Here is an 18,669-nt window from a genome sequence, read left to right on the forward strand (position 1 = left end):
GACATTTCTCAACTTTTAGGACATTTCTCAGATTTTAAGACATTTATCAGATTTCAGAACATTTTTGGGTTTGAGGACATTTCCCAGATTTTAAGACATTTCCCAGATTTTAAGACATTTCTTGGATTTTGGGATGTTTCTGGGATTCCAGAACATTTCTAGGATTATGTTTCTAGGATTTTAGGACATTTTTAGAGTTTGAGGACGTCTCTCGGATTTTAGTATATGTCTCAAATTTTAGGACAGTTCTCAGATTTTAAGACATATCCAGGATTTTGGGATGTTTCTTGGATTTCAGGTTGCCAACAGGAATGCCCTCCTGTCACAGGTTAGATTTTCTAAAGCCTAAAAACAGAGCCAAGAGGAGGTGTAGAAGTCTACTTTTCTCTCAGTTCACTTAGAAACAGTATGATCATTTTTTTGATGATGATCATATTTTTGCCCACTGATGTTTCCCTACCCGAGCTTGAAGATATGCAGAAGTATATATAAAGTAATTAAAATTATTCCCAACTTCACCAGCTGCAAAAAACCATCAACAGGCCTCTAAAAATTCAGCAGTATAATATGTAAATCTGAAATGGATCATTCTGCATTTGTATGCTCTTAGCTTTGGTACTTTAAGCATATTTTGTATGCTCTAACTTTAATCTTTATTTATTTATTTATTTATTGCTCTTATTGTTTATAGGACAGCTTAAGCATGAAATGTAGAGAGAGAGCAGACGACACGCACCAAAGGGTTGGAATCGAACCAGCAGACGCTGCAGCATGGACACAACCTCTGTGCGTGGTGCATGGGGCGGCCACTCCACCAGGTGAGCTACTGAGCGCCCCGCATGGCTTTAATTCATTATAGAGTTCTTTAAACTGAATACTTCCTCCACCACTGCCCGAGCCAGACATCCAAGACGTCCACTGACACCCTTCAGAGCTTTAATCTTTCAACAATCAAAAGTCATCTGATGATTCATCTTCACTGGGCTTCTTCTTCTTGTTATGACATCAACAACATGTTCTCCATCAGTCAGTAACCTCACATGCGGACATTAATCTATTGATATTTGAAATGTTGGGTCAGCAAAGAACACACAACACACAGGACAAACCAACATTATTTATTCAGGTTTTTCCTTTAATTTGTCATCCATCTGTGAGTAATTTCGTTAATCACATTGCATGTAAATTGCAGCAAAAAATAAATAAGCAGTAAAAAAATGTTATTATGACACCGTGTAGTGCAGCACGAGCATTTGGTTTATTCATAAATCAAATTGATGCATCATGTCACAAACATTTAACTGATGATAAGGTGTCCAAAATTATATATATAAAATTCTTGTCTCAGGCTCTCCTCTCAAGCTCATCTCATAACCTTTACATCATGTCGAGTTTCACTCCTCATAGGCAAGAATCCTTTAAATAGCCCTACTGTGACCCGTTAACAACAAACTGCATTTACTCTGCACTACTTTTACAGTGATTTCCTGCCACTCAGAGACCCATTTGACCTTCTGTCTGTATAATATGGAATTATTTTTCCTAATTTGTATAAGTTAAATGAGATAGTTTAGATACTGAAGTGAAGTTTCACTGCTACAGTCATGCATGACAGGCCCCACCGTCTGAAACACATATTCAAAACACCGTCACGGTTTGGACGTCTGTACTCCGAGCTGTCCGCATGCCCAGCTCTCCCTCTGCTCTGCAAATGCTGCTGCTGCTTCACAGCTCTGTGAATATTTCCACAACCATTGCTGCTGCTGCTGGCTTAGCTCTGATCAGCCTCAGCGCTCCACCAGCATCCGCCTGTGGACTCCCGACCCACAGAGGAGTCTGACTTCCTCTTAACGATGACTTACAGCTACAGCTGGCAACTTTATTTTGAAAAAATGTCTTATTTGCTAAAACTGTCACTATATTGACACAGATTCAGACAACTGTATTTAAACCATGCTGTTCCCCAGGGTTTACCATACTGGCCCATATGACCATCAATTACTGCTGTCAGCCGAATTTAAAAGTCTGATGGCAGAAGGATTAAAATAAGTAATACGTGAGACAGGAAATCTGTGAAAATAGTCATGTTCCTCTGCCACCTCATATAGTGCCTTTAGTGGTATTTTCTATGATCCACCGGGGCTGACAAAAAAAAACAACATTTTTTTCTTATGGCGGCAGGATCCCAAACTCTCATTTTACAAGAAATTGGCAATGCAATAACAGAGTCTTGATTCATGTTGGATCAGCGGTGCACAGTTTGACAGTTTGACTGACATGATTGGCGGCTGCTTTAAAGACTTCTTTTTTTTCTTTCTCTTCTTTATGTTTCTGTACTGCTGACACAGGCAGCAGACTTCTGCGTTTTTAACTCTTTACAGCTGTGAGACCCTGAGCTACATCAAACCAACACACAGTGATGCAAGAACAAGTGTAAAACAACATTGGATTTGTGACTATTACTAACGAACAAAAACACACTTATGATGATCATAAGTCTATGAAACATGACCTTCATGTATTCCATAGTCTTTCTTAGTCCATAACTGTTCCCTGTCTAATGCCCTCCAACTTAAAATAATGTTTCAATAAAAAGAGAGAAAATAAGTCAAACATTGTTTTTCTTTTAGTTCAAAAATAAATATCTTACCCAATGAAATGGCTGTATTTAAAAAAAAAAAAAAAAATTCACCAAGTATTGTTATTTAAGGGCACAATGTTAATAGTAAAGACTGCTGCGTTGGTTGTTTTTGGTGAGCAGATTCCTGTAAATGCCATCAGAAACACTACTATGAGGAAGAAAATGTTTTTTTCAGACTGTGTAGTAGTAGTAGTAGTAGTACACCTGTGTCATGTACTATTGTGGGAATATTGCGACAATTTCAGCACATATGACAAAACGGTTTCTTTTTTAAAGTAAGCAAATGTAGCTTTAACTGTATGCCGCATGGGAGGTCAGAGCCAAAACGCCAAATGATTTTTTTGTGCAAGTTCACGTTCTTGATTTATTTCAAGAAAACCCATTTTTGCTAGTAGAGAGTAGGAGCAGTCGACTCAAATGTAGAGTTTGAAAAGTTAATATCAAGCCCTGATTTAAGATAAACAAAGTTGTTTTTTGAGTGTTTTACCCTTTTGTTGTTGCACTTATCTTAATTTAAGTCACCTGTCTAATGCTGCAAAGACAAGAGCATCAGATCCCCAAAACTTCGATTGTGTGCAGAAATTAAGCTTAAGTGTTACATTTTTTTAAAGGCCTCTTCCCAAAGGACATGACAAATCAACAAACACAAACCTGCTTTTGGTGTCTGCCATATAAAAATTCTCAGCAGTGCCCTGACAAAGCTTAATTTAGAGATTGAGGTTTAACCTTTTTAATAAGACAAATGTCTGTTGTCGCTGCTCCACCCCAACTGCCAGACTAAATGTTGTTATTGTATGTTTCTGCCACTGTGAGTAACGTTGTACGTTATGATGTAATGGTTACATTTTGCATTTCAATAACGCTGTGGTTAATGTGTGGTTAGGGAGGCTAAAGACAAAAAAAACATTTGATTATGGTTCGGAAAAGACTTGTTTTGGCTTGAAATTCCCGCTTTTAGGGGCACACGCCTATCTGGAAACAGTCAGATGGTTCAGTAAAAAACATTCGTTTTCGTCACTCTATCCTTAGTGGTAAAAGAGCGATGGGTTAAACACAACCAGTGTTGCTGGTCTCGAACAGAGCAGCCTGGCAGGCATTTCGACTAGGGGACACGCCATTGGACCATGCCCTCCAGCTACCAATGACAAAGTTAATTCATATTCTACGACACTTTAGAAATGTTAATCTCATAGGTATGAAATGCTGAAAATGTAACGTATTCCTGGTTTTGCAGAAATGACAATGGCAACGTTTATTCTGGCGCCGGACTGAGTGCTCCTATAAAAAGTTGAATCATAAAGACATACTCAAAACTTAAGCTATTATGTTCTTTACAAAGCTGCATTAATACCGTTACACTGCATTACCAAAAATATGTGGACACTCAAACATTGCAACCAATCGGCCCCATGTATGGGTCTCATTCCCAAATCATGAGCATTACTATGCTGCTACAACAGCCCACACAGGGCAGAGAAGATCTTCCCCAAACTATTGCCACAAAGCTGAGCGCATACATTGACTAAAATCATCACTTTATGCTGTAGTATTAAGATTTCCCTTAATTGTAACCAAGCACCCGGCTCTCCCAAATCACAAAAAACGGCCTCAAACCAAAAGGACAAGAAAGCGTGTCCAAAAAAATAAATAAATAAAAAATAAAAATAAAAAATCTTTCCTCAAGATAAATTCATAGTGCGATTTACCGCTGATGGAAAAATGCGTTTACTGTACAAAGAGAAGAAACAAATGATAGAATTTCTTGAAATTTAACACCTTTAAAACAATCTGCGTTCAATTGCATGAACACACTGAGATCAGCTTGCACAAAATGCACAAAGGTTAAAAATCAGCTCCAACTAAGAGCTATCCATCACAGCCTGAGGGTCCATTAAACTCTCCAAACTTCCTCTCCATGTGTTTGACTGCCTGGACTTTGACCTGCAAAGGAAACAAATGAACATTAAAAAAAAAAAAGAAAAAAGTGTGAGAAGTCAAGCAGCTCGTGTAAACTCTCCACGCTTCTCAGGAATCAAGCAAGCTGCGCAAACATCAACAGCCACTCCTCCTGCTGTGCAGGACCCCAGAGGAGTGCCATATATAGGAGGACGTCAAGGTCCCGAGAAACAGGTGATGGGTGGTGTGTGGACGGCGAACGAGAGGGGACAGACCTGTGGCTGAAACAGAGAGAGAAAAAAATGAGTGAGACAGGATTCAGCTTGTTTTCGTGTACCTTTCCACGCACTGGTGGCTTGTTTCCCAGAAAGATTTGCAATAAACCCCTTCAGCGCACACACACACACACACACACACACACACACACTACCTTCCACTCATCAATCTATATAAAACCTACAGCAGCAGCCCCACAGATCCTGCGCCAACCATTATTGGATAGGCGTGCCTGCATGTTGAGATCCCACCACCAGATTTATGTGACATAACATGTGTGTTGCAGCAGAGTGCAGAGTGTGTTTGGCTGTAAACGCTGAACAACCTCACAATCCCTCTGACTGTCCGTCTCCCTCAAACTCTGTGAACATTTGTTGGCCGAGAGTTTGTTTCTGTACTGTTACTGTACGCTGACATGCTGTTCCCATTATATCCCTCTGCTTTCAGTGTGTTTGATCCCCGTCCAGACCAACAAGAAAACGGGCCTTTTTCTGTGCACTCTGTCAAGTGGCACGTCACTTACACGCTGCCAGGACTGCACACTAAAGAACAGGTCAAATAAGGTAAAGCCTTTAAACCTACAGCTTATATGTATGTATGTATGTATGTATATATATATATATATATATATATATATATATATATATATATATATAAAATGTATACTGCACAACCAGGACAAGAGGTTGTTTTAACCCTCCTGTTATTCTTATGTGACTGTATTAGGGGATATATTTTTGTACATTGACGAACATGTTTTGATATGCACTTAAAATTTCAATGAAAATATTGTTTAAAAAATATATAAGGACACTGAATATCCAGACTATTCAGAGCCTCTTTGAAACTTTCACCATCTTGTTCACCACAGCTGTTTTTAGGTGTAACTTTATGGAAGCTGTGTTTTTTTTTTATTTTGCAGTGTCACTGGCGTGACTAAGTGTTATTCTCTGTTCTCACTTCACTTTTTAGTGGAAAACACATTGACAAAAACCTCATTTTGATTATATTCTGAGAGGCCCCGCCCACAAACAGGTGATGTAAAACGTGACGGAGCGCGCGCGCCCCCGCTAGAAGGCCACGCCCATCGAAGAAAATGGCGCCAGAATCAACCCGCAACTCGATGTGAAACGCAAACAAAATGCTAAAAAACGTTGGATTTTAGCATCAAAAACGATTTTTAAGCGCTTTGTGTCTACCAGAGAGGAAGAGCTACACCGAGAAACGCGGTTACGTCCGTCTGTCGTCGCGTTTCTTCTCCTCACCGTGTTTGTCCCGGAGAAAAGATCCCGCTAAACAACTGCTCACAGTCACCAGGTAAGACCGTCATTTAACCGAATAATGACCGAAACACTGCCTTCAGAGTTTAGCTAGCTTCAGCTAACACGGTTTGTCCGGACACTTTGGCCGCTGTGACTAACTGAATATGCTGCGTTATGTGGGTACGTCCTAGTTTCCGAGTTTGGGAGCAGTTTTCCGCATCGGTGTTGGTTAGCTTTGAGGTCTTAAAGTGGGATTAACGTAACAGCTACAAAGACGATGGGGCGCGTTTTAATGCTAAATGCTATAAGCTGTTTCCTGTTTATTTATGTTTTTATATATTTTTACATTTAATATGGGTCACTATACATGGACAGCAGTTAACATTAATAGCACATTACACTTTATATGTGAAATATAATATGTGAATTATTAAAAGTAAGTTTCTTACCACTGACAAAACACTGACATTAGCATGTTTATTGGCATTGGCATATTTATTGACATTAGCATGTTTGTTGACATTGACATGTTTATTGACATTAGCATGTTTGTTGACACTGGCATATTTATTGATATTGGCATGTTTGCTGACATTAGCATGTTTATTGACATTAGCATGTTTACTGACAGTAGCATGTTTATTGACATTAGCATGTTTATTTACATTAGCATGTTTATTGACATTAGCATGTTTATGTACATTAGCATGTTTACTGACATTGGCATGTTTATTGACATTGGCATGTTTGTTGACATTAGCATGTTTATTGACATTGGCATGTTTGTTGATATTAGCATGTTTGTTGACATTGGCATGTTTGTTGACATTAGCATGTTTACTGACATTAGCATGTTTACTGACATTGGCACGTTTGTTGATATTAGCATGTTTACTGACATTAGCATGTTTACTGACATTGGCATGTTTATTTACATTAGCATGTTTATGTACATTAGCATGTTTACTGACATTGGCATGTTTATTTACATTAGCATGTTTATGTACATTAGCATGTTTACTGACATTGGCATGTTTATTTACATTAGCATGTTTATTGACAATTTTAGCAGAAAAGAAGAAAATCGAAGTTCTGATGCTGAAATCTGCCTGTAGTTTTCGTTTTTTCTGTATACTCTCCACCGCTGGTGATGAAGCACACATGCAGCCAAGACGTCTGAAAGATTTGTGTCCTCTTGTTAGTGTTTTCATTACAGTTGCGTCTGATGTGTTCATGTTCAATATCAAGAACAGACACAAAGTTTGAAACTAGCCTAAATCCAACAGCAGTTTCTCTCTCAGTCACGTCAGCTGCTCGTAACACTGAACTCATAACCGAACCACGAGGGAGAGCAGGTTTTTGTTTGTGAGTTTCTCACCTCACACACACACTTTTTTTTTGCCAGTTTTTCAGTTTTCAACAACTGCTTGTGAAAATACTCTGAAGTGAAACCTGCCAGCTGTGTTATTTCGCAATTGGAAATTCTGAAATAAATTAGAAAAATCTAATCTAATGTGGCAAAATCTCTTGTTTGTGTGTGAACTCGCTCTGTTCGACCCTCTATCTCATCACATAGTTTATAGTTCTGAAGTTCATTTGCAAAATATTTTTTGGCGTGTAAAGCTGACACGTTTTTGCAGAGGAGGCTGAGATGAGAGCGCACATGGAAGCTCTGTTTTTGTGTGTTTGTTTGTTTCACATGCACACATCAGTGCCGTTAAACCAGCGAGGACAAAAATTGGCAAAAATGCGTCAGCGATTAGATGTGAGTGCAGTGAAGATCTCCAACTTTACAAGAAAACAAAAGACATAAAACAGAATAGTTAGAGCTCAGTAAGATACAAACTAGATCTCTAAGCGCCATTATCAATGACCTGTTGCTTTAACCCTTCCCTGTCAGCACTACGGACAGCTCCGTCAGCACCATGAAAACTACGAGCGAGAGAGCGCGCTCCGATTCTTTATCCTGTTTATTGCCAATATTATCACACAGTCATTTGTAACTTGTACCTAATGTTCTTCTACAACAATTAAATTGTTTAAATTTATAGTTTGTTGTTGTTAATTAGTTTTTTGATCATATTATAGATAGTGTCTCTTGTACAGAGCAGCAAGGCGGCATAATAGTGGGATATTCCTGCCTTAAAGGGGTAATATAAGGCTGTAGACTGACAGATTTGAGGCGGTGAGGTAGAACAATGCATTAGGGGTCGACAGATTACTGCCCAGGGCGATATTTGGTACCAGTATTCAGCATTTTGCTGATTATCTGTATTGGTTCTTTATTTTAATGATTGTTGATGATGAAAAAGTGCAAAGAAAGTGTCAGCAAGGGAGGAACTTTTACTTTGTAAAAACTGAAGGAGCTATTTTTATTTATTAATTTTTTATTTGAATTTTTTACTTGACTTTATTAAAAAAAACTGTATTTGATGTTGAATGTTTCAGTTTTGACTTAATATTTGCTAAAAGCATTCAAACAAACTTCTGAGTTTGTTATATTCCAAATTCTAAATATTGACAGAAAGATTTTCATTTTAATGTAAATGTATATCGGGTCCAAATATTGGTTATTGGTCTCATTACCTACTAATAATCAGTATTGGTATATGCCAAAAAAAAACATTATTGGTCGACCCCTACACGGCATTTTTCAGCTGAGTATTAATCATTGTGACGAGTAAACTGAAGTTCATGTATAAAATGGGCAGCGTCTCTTTAAGCAAATATATGTTTGTACTTCCTCCTCTGTTTGAAGTATATTAAGCTCTGAAGATGAATATTGTCCGTTTATTCATGATGACTTTAGAGACCGTTAGTGAGACTGTGGTGAAAGCAGTCTGTGAACCCTCAGACCATTTGATCTTAATGCAGGAAGAAGGTTCTGCTTTAGTTTATCTGTGAGGTCGTAACACTTTGACATTTACTGCAGCAGCTCCTGAGGCGCTCGGCCGATCAGCTCGCTGCAGGACTCGCTGTCACACAGCTGCTGAAGTTAATGTCTGCTGGAGCGGTCCTTTATGGGTTGTAACAGTTCATCACCATTGTCCCCGATCCCAGTCTCAGCTGGTGCAGAAAAAGACAGCGAAATATCAGCGGGTCGTCCCCTGAGCCACAAAACACCTCATGAATTTACAAAATGGAAAACAATAGCTGAACAAATGCAGGAAGAGTTCGCACATGAATAATTCTGCAGGATTTCCTTCATCCCGGCCGTGTTTACTGTGACGGAGAAGCGTCAACAGTATGTGTTTTAATAGTCTCTGGATTACAGGGGTTCTGAAATTATGATAGAAACTTTGCAGATATGAAAGTAGAATCGAATTCTTCTCTGCTTTATGAAGCGTCTGTGACGTTTGTACCTACAATTATACAGCCATGTACTCTAAACAAGTGCATATACTCAAGTATTGTACTTGAGAACAGTTTCGAGGTACTTGAAACCAAATTTTCAAAAGTTGCAGTAAGTAAAAAAAAAAAATCTTTCATGTACTCCACTTTGAAATTCTACTTTTCACCATACTTTTATCTACAGACTTCATTTCAGTCTTGAACCGGTAGCAAAGTAATTATACTATAAAAGTTATATACTATGCTCTTGTATTGCATTTTTTGATCGACTACGACTTTTGTGTATTTTCAACTACAGAAAATGTCAAAAGGTTATGCTTGTATTGAACTTTTTTCTATGTTTTTGACAGACACCATGCCGCGTGCACTTCAGGGCTTCACCGTCAGGCGGGAGAGACCATGCACTTCACGGATGACGGAGGATGACGGAGGATGACGGAGGATGACGGAGGATGATGAGGATGATGAGGGTGATGAGGGTGAGGGCGAGATGGAAACCGACTGTTTCTGAGTGTCAGGTAGGAGAGAGACACCCTGCGCCTCGGAGCTTAGGTTTTTCGTGGCCCCGGGGATAATGTCTTTACGTGCCTCAGTGTCTCAGCTGGTATCAACATACCACAGATGTACTGCAGTTTCATATATCAGTACAGCAGCTTATCTGACTGTTGATACTGTTACTGCGTGTGTGCTGCGTTCAGGTACAACATACCTGAGTGTCCTGAGTGAGAGCTTGTTTGCATGTGGACACAGTCAACGTGTTCACTGATACACTAACGTGGCACGTCTCCCAAAATGGTAGTGGAGGACGCAAGGGCTTCGGTTTCTTTACTATATTAATGTACTACTATGTACTAAACGTATAAAATCACTTAGTTTCCTGCATGATGGTGAAAAAATCTACATATTTGGGAGGACGTGTACACATCCTTAACTTTAGTGAAAGTAATAATACCACAATGTAAAAATCCTCCATCACACGTGAAAATTCAGAATTAAAAATGATACTTAATTTTAAATTTAATTTTAAAAGGTTTGAAAGTATAATCAGGGAAATGTACTTAAAGTATTTAAATTAAAAGTTCTTAATGCAGAAAAATGTCCCCAGTGACTGTTGTTTTATTATATATTATATGATCTGACTATTATTACTCGTGCAAAATGTGACAGCAGGATTTAACTGTGGTACTTGGTTGAGGTGAAGCTCATTTTGAACTATTTACTTCTGATAATGGACTTCTCATTGTGGATTTTTCTGCCACTCTGCACCAGCTCGTCCCTCTAGTGGTCACATGTCTCCCCCTGCGCTCTGACCCCGTCCTGCCCCCTACACACTATCCAGAGAGGCCGAACCAGGACGGCCGTTCAGTTTTAATCAAGCGAGCACATGCGCCGTTTGAACCGCTGCCAAACATCTGAGCCGTGATTTAAGACGGACTCAGCGGACCACGGCACACGCACACGCACACGCACACGCAGAAGTGCCCGTTCAACTCCCAACTCATGTGTTCGCTGAAATGGTTTTCTGTGATAAGATATTGCCTCCAGACGCGGCTCGAACGCCATCTGTTTTTGTTTATTTTCCATGCGTAATCGTGTTTGATGAGGTGCGGAGGTGGATAGTGGAGCTGTTTTTTGCATCATTACTTTTTTCTGTCTTGGGGGTGCAGCCAGCCTTTTTCTGGTCCACCACTTTGGTCTAGACTGACATTTTTTTTTCAGCTTCCCCAGATGATGAATCCTGCTGACTTAAGTAATCTCTTTGTATCTACGCTCATCATGAGGATGACATTTATGAATTATCAGTTATTGATTAAATTGGCTTTTGCTAAATATTTGAGGTCCCTAGTGGATAAATTCTGACGACTTTGGTGATTATTTGACTTTTCTGTAACGCCACCAGCAGGTTAAAAAACGTCTCTAATTTGGTGATCTCTCGACTTTTCCTGCAGCGTTACCACGAGCTCGACATTTTTTGGTACAGATGTATACATTTCCATGAAGTTCTGTGCAGACATGCACGTCCCTGACAGAATGAATCCTGCTGATGTTGATGATCTTTTGACTTTCTTTCTCGTACTGGACAGATTGTCATGACTTTTGCGATACGTGCTGAGTCTGTAGTGGACAAAAATGTTGGCCATGTACATTTCTGCAAACCACAAAAATGTTTGTACGTTTCATACATATCACATCATAACGTTTGTAAAGTGACGCACTGTTGGAGACGAATTGGTTGTTCGTTAATAAATCACTGCTGTGTTTTCTGCAGCTAGTCAAAAATTGAACTTTAAATTTTTACTAATTTTTTTTTACATTTAAAATAATTTTTAAAAAAATCACCAAATGTGGGTATTTTTTTAGAGACCCATCGCTGTGTCTCCATCAGTGATAGTGTCTTAACACTGGTTGCCTTTTTTCAGAGCTGCTGCTGCAGTGGCACAAGGAGTGGTTTATTTTTTAATACAACACTGCTGAGTTTTCTGCAGAAATTTTGCCCCAAAAAAACAGCCATTTGAAGCCCAAACATCTTTTCCTCATCAAAACCAAATGCTTTTTGTGTGCTGACCCAAACACATGTTAACCAGTGTTGATGAAATGTAAAGAAACTTAAAATTATAATTTGTGTACGACATAATAACATACAAATCGTATCTGCAGAACTGTAAAATGCCTTCATTCATTCTCAAATGCAACATTGGACTCTATCAGTCATGGAAATTTAGCTTAATATTAGCATTAAAAAACTTAAAAATTCAAAAAAAGTCTTGTTGTTAATCACCGCTCTGTAGATGAAGACTTGCCCTGCAGGTCTTCATCTACAGAGCAAGTTACGTGGCCACCTACTGGCCTGGCGTGCATATTGCAGCATTTTCGGTTGTTTTTGCAGGTACATGTACATAAGAATTGTTTTCACAATGTTATCATATGAACGTGGATTTTTCAAGAAATGCACCGGAAAGAGTCATTTTTGGTCGGGCTGTTCTCTAAACGTGGCCTCGTCTTGTACGCTGTGTGCTGTGTATCAGTTTTTCCCTCTGGTTTTTATGGTATTTGCCTCTGTAGACATTTAGGCTTTTTTTCCCAAATTCTGTGTGTATTCTTCTTCCCTTTTATTTTATCGAAGTCCCAGACATCTTAAATCAATCCAGACTTTGGTGTCACAAATGTTTGGAGTCTGGTTACGAGTGGTTAAAGGGGACAAACCACCACATTGGACCTTTGACAGCAAATAAAATGCAAAAACCAAAGAAAGTGATTCCTTTTAAACAGCAGTATCGGGGTTAAAAAAACAGGCAACATATCAGCATAAGAAGAGATAATGAGTGGAAAGACTCAGCGTCCCCTCGGACGTCTCATTACTGCGTCCACACACTTTTTACGGGTACAGCCGTGATCCTGACTGAACACACTGTCGACAAACATCGTCACACAGCTTCCACATGCACTTCATTCCTCTCCCGTTTTGTGTACTGCTAATAATTACTAATATGGACCGTTTTTAATTTCTGATCATCTGGAGATCGGACTCGGTGTGATTGATCAAGGGGTCACACATTGCTGTCTAAATCTGAGCTTCAAAGGCAGCGCTGAGACCTAATAGCTATGAGCTCATGTCAGTCATGAAAACTCTCGCTGCATCCACACATGGGCGCTTATTTTCTTAACCTCCTCTGCACTTTTGAAGCCAGCGTTTCATTTCATGTGTGCTGTTTCGCTAATTTGTCATTTGTTTGTTTGTGCGAATGTGTGAACCTTCTGTGGTACAAGAAACCTGCAGATGAGTCACTGTGATTGTGTCTGTCATGTCCTCCTCACAGGTGCCCGCGCTGCTCTGAGGTCACGCTGCATTATGGGAAACATGATCATGTAAAACAGCTGCGCAGCGACCCTGTCACACTCGGCTGCTTAGCTGAGATGACTCATGACGGCTCTGCAGATGCGTCCACACCAAGAATGCGTTGAGCATTTTGTTTGGTCCTCATCAGCTCAGTTTGTTTGACCAGGTGAGAGCTGAGCACGCCGGAGAATTCTGCGTCAGTGTTTCGGGGAATACATTATTTACTGTTTTGCTTGGAGTTAAATGAAAAGATAGATACCATTCTCATGTCTGTATGCTAATTATGAGGCTGCTTAGCTTAGCATAAATATTGGAAATTGGGGAAAACCAGCCCTGTCACCAAATGTATTGCATTGTACGTTTCTGCAAACCAAGAACACGTTACAATTGTACATTTTATACGTTTCATATCTATGTTTCTTAAGTGATGTAGTGTATGAGCTAACTTTCATGGATGTGGATCTATCTATCTATCTATCTATATGTCTGTGATATACAGTATATATATAACTCCAATAGCGCTCCTAATATGCAGTCCAGATCCAAAAAGTCCATTTGTGGCGACAGATTTCTTGATTTATTTGAGGTGACCCGCCACAAATAAACAAATGTGTGGGAAACCCAGGGTTAACATGGTTATTTTTAAGCACAAAAAAACACTTAGTTATGCTTAAGAAAAGATCTTCTCCCGGTGTGACTATGGTATGTTCAGATGAAAGTAAACGTAAAGTCTCTGCGCTCCGGCTCTGGCCTGTTAATGACTAAGTGAAGGCAGATAACGAAACAGCTGTTAAGTTCAGAAAGTTGCATCACTCTACTGTAAAGCAGCCTTTAATAGAACCAGGAAAAGACAACATTTGCAATATTATCCGTCTATTTTCTTCCTCTTATCCCGGGCTGGGTCGTAAGTTTGAAATATTCTGACATCTGAAATCTCGGACGATATCCAAGTTCATGACACAATATCGATATAATGTCAGTTTACTGTCCAGACCTATTTTTTCACAAGCAAAACGACACATTTTACTCGTCAGTGTAAATTGAACACAGTCCAAAGGTGACGGATAATTTCCGGTGTTTTCTGGCTCTGTCTGCCTCTGTGTTTTGACCAGCTAATCCCTGACTGTCACAGACGGAGGTCCATAAAAGATGGATTTGCTCCTCCACTCACCTCAGCTCTTTCATTTACAGAAAAGACAGCAGTATGCCTCCGTCCTGCTGCTCAGCACTTTAATCCGGGCTGAACGAACAGAGAGATTAAAACAGCTGAAGATGAGACATGATGAAAGAGGGTCACAGCTGTCAGCAGGATGTGGGCAGGTGAAGAGACGGGAGTTGCCGGGGACAGCGGAGGGCAGACGTGCAGGTTGGAGGTTTTTAATCAGCGCAGAGCCACTTCTTCAGTTCCTGGAACATGACGCTGCGTACTGCGGAGGGAAGGTGAGACAGGTCGGAAAAAAACAAACACTCAGTGCAACACCTGCTGTTTATCCTTTTTATGCAGCCACTTATGTGTCTCCATCTTTCCTGTGTTTTTTTTAAAGGGGAAACACACCCAACCGCTGTGGATTTGAGATCAGTCTTATGTTTGCTGGTAAGTCACTCACACAGTTTACAAATCAAATTTACATTTAGAACGATAACTTTCTGTTAAATTCTGTCTGTAAAAAGTGTTAAACTATATGAAGTTGTGGAAGAAGCATTAAGACCTTGTGTGAAAGTAGGACGACCACAGTGAGACGCTGCGCTGGTGTAGGCAAAAGAGAAAAAATGCAATAATTAAATTGATAAAAAAGTTGAAAGTATAATATGCAAAAAATATATATCATAAAAAGTAGTATTAGTATAGCATGCAAAAAAAAACCCAAAAACATGAAATCATACTATAATATGCAGTAAAATACCATAAAAACGTCACACAATAGTATCCTGTAGAAATCTCATAAAATTGTCAAAGTACATCATGCAGTAGAAATGTAATAAAACATGAAAAAGTATAATATGTCACAAATATATCATGAAAACGTCCTTGATTTAATATGTCATAAAAATATAAAAATGTCTTAGTATAGTGAGCAGAAAAATATCATAAAAATGTTGTAGTATAGTATGCTGTAAAAATATAAATGAATAAGTTATACAATAGTATATATGACAAAAATATTAAAATGTCATGGTAAATATGCCATAAAATCTATTAAAAAATGTCTTAATATAGTATGAAGAAAAAAAATTATGTAAAATGTCATCGTATAGTATGTCATAAAAATATCCAAAAATGTCATAATATAGTATATGTTAAGTGTATCATGTCATAGTAATTTAAGGAAAATAATATAAAAATGTCAATGCATAGCATGAAAAAAAACTTAGTACACTATTTCGATAAAATAGTAAAAGTAAAAATAGTAAAAGTCATAGTATATCATTTCAAAACAGTTCTAATATAGTATTTAGAAATAACTCATTGTACAGTATCCTGAAAAAAGTGTTAAAAAAGTCAGTGCTGTATATAGAAAAAAAATAATTATTTATATATAAAATGACACAAAAACATCATAGTATATAATGTCGTAAAAAAATACTATAAAAATGCCATATTATAATATGTCCTCCAAAATAGCATAAATAAAGTAAAAGTGTAGTATGTCATTCAAAATTGCCCAAAAAGTGTTCATATAGTATGTCGCCCAAAATGTCGTAAAAAAGTCTGGTACAGTACGTCGTCTGAAATAGAATTAAAAAGTCACAGTATTTAAAAACAAAAGTGTGAAAGAGTGAAAAAAACATCAGTCTCATGTCGTAAAAGGTTCCTGTGTTAAATTGTCTTTTTTTACGTCTTCTCCCTTTAAGACGCTCCGTCCCTTAAATATCAAAATTAATTTATGCCTCGAACCTTTAAAAAGAAAAGAGCACCAATTTATTATTGTCATACAAATATACAAATCCATTTAGAGTTTAACAGCAACTTACATGTAGCAAATCTTTTGTGTAATTAATTAATTAATTAAATTATTATTAATTGCTGTTTGATATGTTTATTTATTCATCTTTCAGGCATGGTACAATGAAAATTCGTAAATATTGATAACATTTTTTGTATTTTTTCCACAGAAACCCCCCCACCCCTGGTACACAGAATTCTTGCAGCCACTGTAGAAAATAAAGACATAAACAATAATAAATAAGACATTATCCACTCTTTCTTCCTTCCTAACTTACTGGTTTTGTCTGTAACGATACGAAAGCTCTTTGACAGTAACGCAAAACAGCCTCCAGCTGCCCAGTAAAATATGTTTTACATGTATTAACAAATAAGCATCATTGGAGGAGGATTCATTTATCCTGGAGTGTCTTTAATTTGGATATATGGTCGGTCACAGGGCCCCAGGCAGCCTCATAATGTCCAGATGACCCTTTAAAGTATCCTAAATTTTCTCCAGATCTAAGAAAAGCGAGAGGAGTTTGAGCCATAGAGGCGACTTCCACCGCAGTAATATCCTCATACGTGCTAACAGAGACAAAGGCAGTGCTGTCTTTTGTTGTCTTTCTAATTATTTGAGGGCCTGGGAAAACTCCAAAAATGGCTGTTTCTGCACACAGTGTCAGTACTGTTTAATGCCTCAGAGAGGTGTTTGAAAATTACTGTCCCGCAGCTTTAAAGGCGGGAAAAAGACCAAAACATACGAGTCATATTTGCTGTTGACACGTGGCATCTGTTACAAGCATCAGTGACATTAGGATTTATTTTGGAGAGTTTAGAGTTGGTAAAATATATCCGATGAACAACCTTAAATTCTGTCAGACTTAGCCTGGAGCAGGATGTGCTGCCATTATAGGGCTGCACCCAACGGTTATTTTTTTATCGATTTATCTGTCGATTATTTTATTGATTATTCTTTTTTTATTGAACTATTATTTTTTATTGAACTATTATTTATTTATTTTTTTTATAACTTGATTAATATAACAAATTTACTGAAAATAACATTTTAAAACTTGTCATTTATATATTTTTTTAATTTTTTCAATCATGACAGAGTATACACTGCAGGGCATTATTCCACAACAAAAAATAGTCCGGTCTGAACTGATAATCTGTTTTACAGTCTGATTTAAAGTCTCCCCGAATAAAGTTAATGCAAGAGCTTGTTCCATTCAAGTTAAAGGAACGTAGTGTAATCTATATTTAGCTATCCAACAGCAAAATAGATAAAACAATGTTAAATTCAAGTCACTTTTAGGAGGAATAACAAAACAATTTCTCTTTTATACAGTAACAAACCTCAAATCTAGCAGTCCAACAAAAAATCCCGCAGTAAAATTAGTGCAATTTGAATAACACTATAACTTTTTTCTAAGAGAAATAATAAGTACATTCTTTCTCCAACAAAATATTCCAGCTTTAACTGGGCCTTAGTCCCGTTTCACACAGCGCGCGTCAGGAGCGCGTCAGGAGCGCGTCAGGAGCGCGTCAGGAGCGCGTCAGGAGCGCGTCAGGAGCGCGTCAGGAGCGCGTCAGGAGCGCGTCAGGAGCGCGTCAGGAGTGTTGAGCAGCAGCGTGTTTCATGCATGTGGTGTTCATGAGTGCTGTGTTTCTATTTTTAAAAGCACAAATTCTGCTCATTTTTGAAGATGTGCAGCTCCTGCACAGCCGACAACCTGGTGCTGTAAATATTTCAAAATAAAATGCATTGTATGAGCAACTGATGGGATTCTGTCCACAGGATGCTGTCAGAGGGCTTTTGTTTTGAAAGGGAAGTAAGGAAGTTAAAGTAAAACAGCTGTCTTTGTATTTTCTCATCTCTGTGACAGAAAGACTTTAAACTGCAGTAAAAAGCGGTATAGAGTCAATATAATCATCAAAACATCATTTTTACTGTCTATTCATGCTGACAGACGCGAGCGTCACATTTCTCCAGATGTGCTGCGGCTGACACGCAGCTTCCCTTTCAAAACAAAAGCCCTCTGACAGCATCTCTGGACAGAATCCCATCAGGTGCTCATACAATGCATTTTACTTTGAAACATTTACAGGACCAGGCTGTCGGCTGTGCAGGAGCTTGTATAACTTCATTAATGAGAGGAATTTGTGCTTTTAAATACAGAAAAACAGCACTTCTAGCAGCAGGCAGCGGCGTTAAACAACGCTGCATGTGTGAACACAAAAGCATGAATCACGCTGCTGCTCGGCGAGGCTGACGTCTCGTGCTCGCGGGCCTTACATCCTTCTTGCGACATGTCAACTCACGATACATAAATGGATGTATTTAAGTAATCGATTACGTTGCTGCGTCGCCCCAGCCCTACTTGTTTTTTACATTAAAAAAGGAATGAAGTAAGAAAATTGGCAGACATTGGAAGAGATCCAAAAAACGTGGGAGCACTTTCATTTAACGCACTTT

At 38.5% G+C, this 18,669-nt stretch overlaps 1 long non-coding RNA gene across 3 annotated transcripts; it reads left to right on the top strand.

Moving 5' to 3' along the window:
* The first annotated feature begins 690 nt into the window (after positions 1-690).
* Positions 691-17,899, top strand: LOC121948699 (uncharacterized). 3 transcript variants are annotated; one of them, XR_015777587.1, is made up of 7 exons: positions 691-818; positions 5,261-5,376; positions 9,777-9,944; positions 13,245-13,430; positions 14,456-14,704; positions 14,809-14,858; positions 16,379-17,899. It is a non-coding gene; the product is annotated as an uncharacterized LOC121948699 (long non-coding RNA). The 3 variants fall into 3 exon arrangements; XR_015777586.1 differs by lacking the exons at positions 691-818; positions 5,261-5,376 and adding an exon at positions 5,891-6,130 and having other exon boundaries at positions 14,456-14,713; positions 16,379-17,898; XR_015777585.1 differs by lacking the exons at positions 691-818; positions 5,261-5,376 and adding an exon at positions 5,891-6,130 and having other exon boundaries at positions 16,379-17,897.
* The last annotated feature ends 770 nt before the right edge of the window (positions 17,900-18,669 follow it).

The sequence above is a fragment of the Plectropomus leopardus genome, chromosome 10 (genome assembly GCF_026936395.1).
Source record: "Plectropomus leopardus strain MGB_pleo_1.0 chromosome 10, ASM2693639v1, whole genome shotgun sequence".
Taxonomy (NCBI): domain Eukaryota; kingdom Metazoa; phylum Chordata; class Actinopteri; order Perciformes; family Serranidae; genus Plectropomus; species Plectropomus leopardus.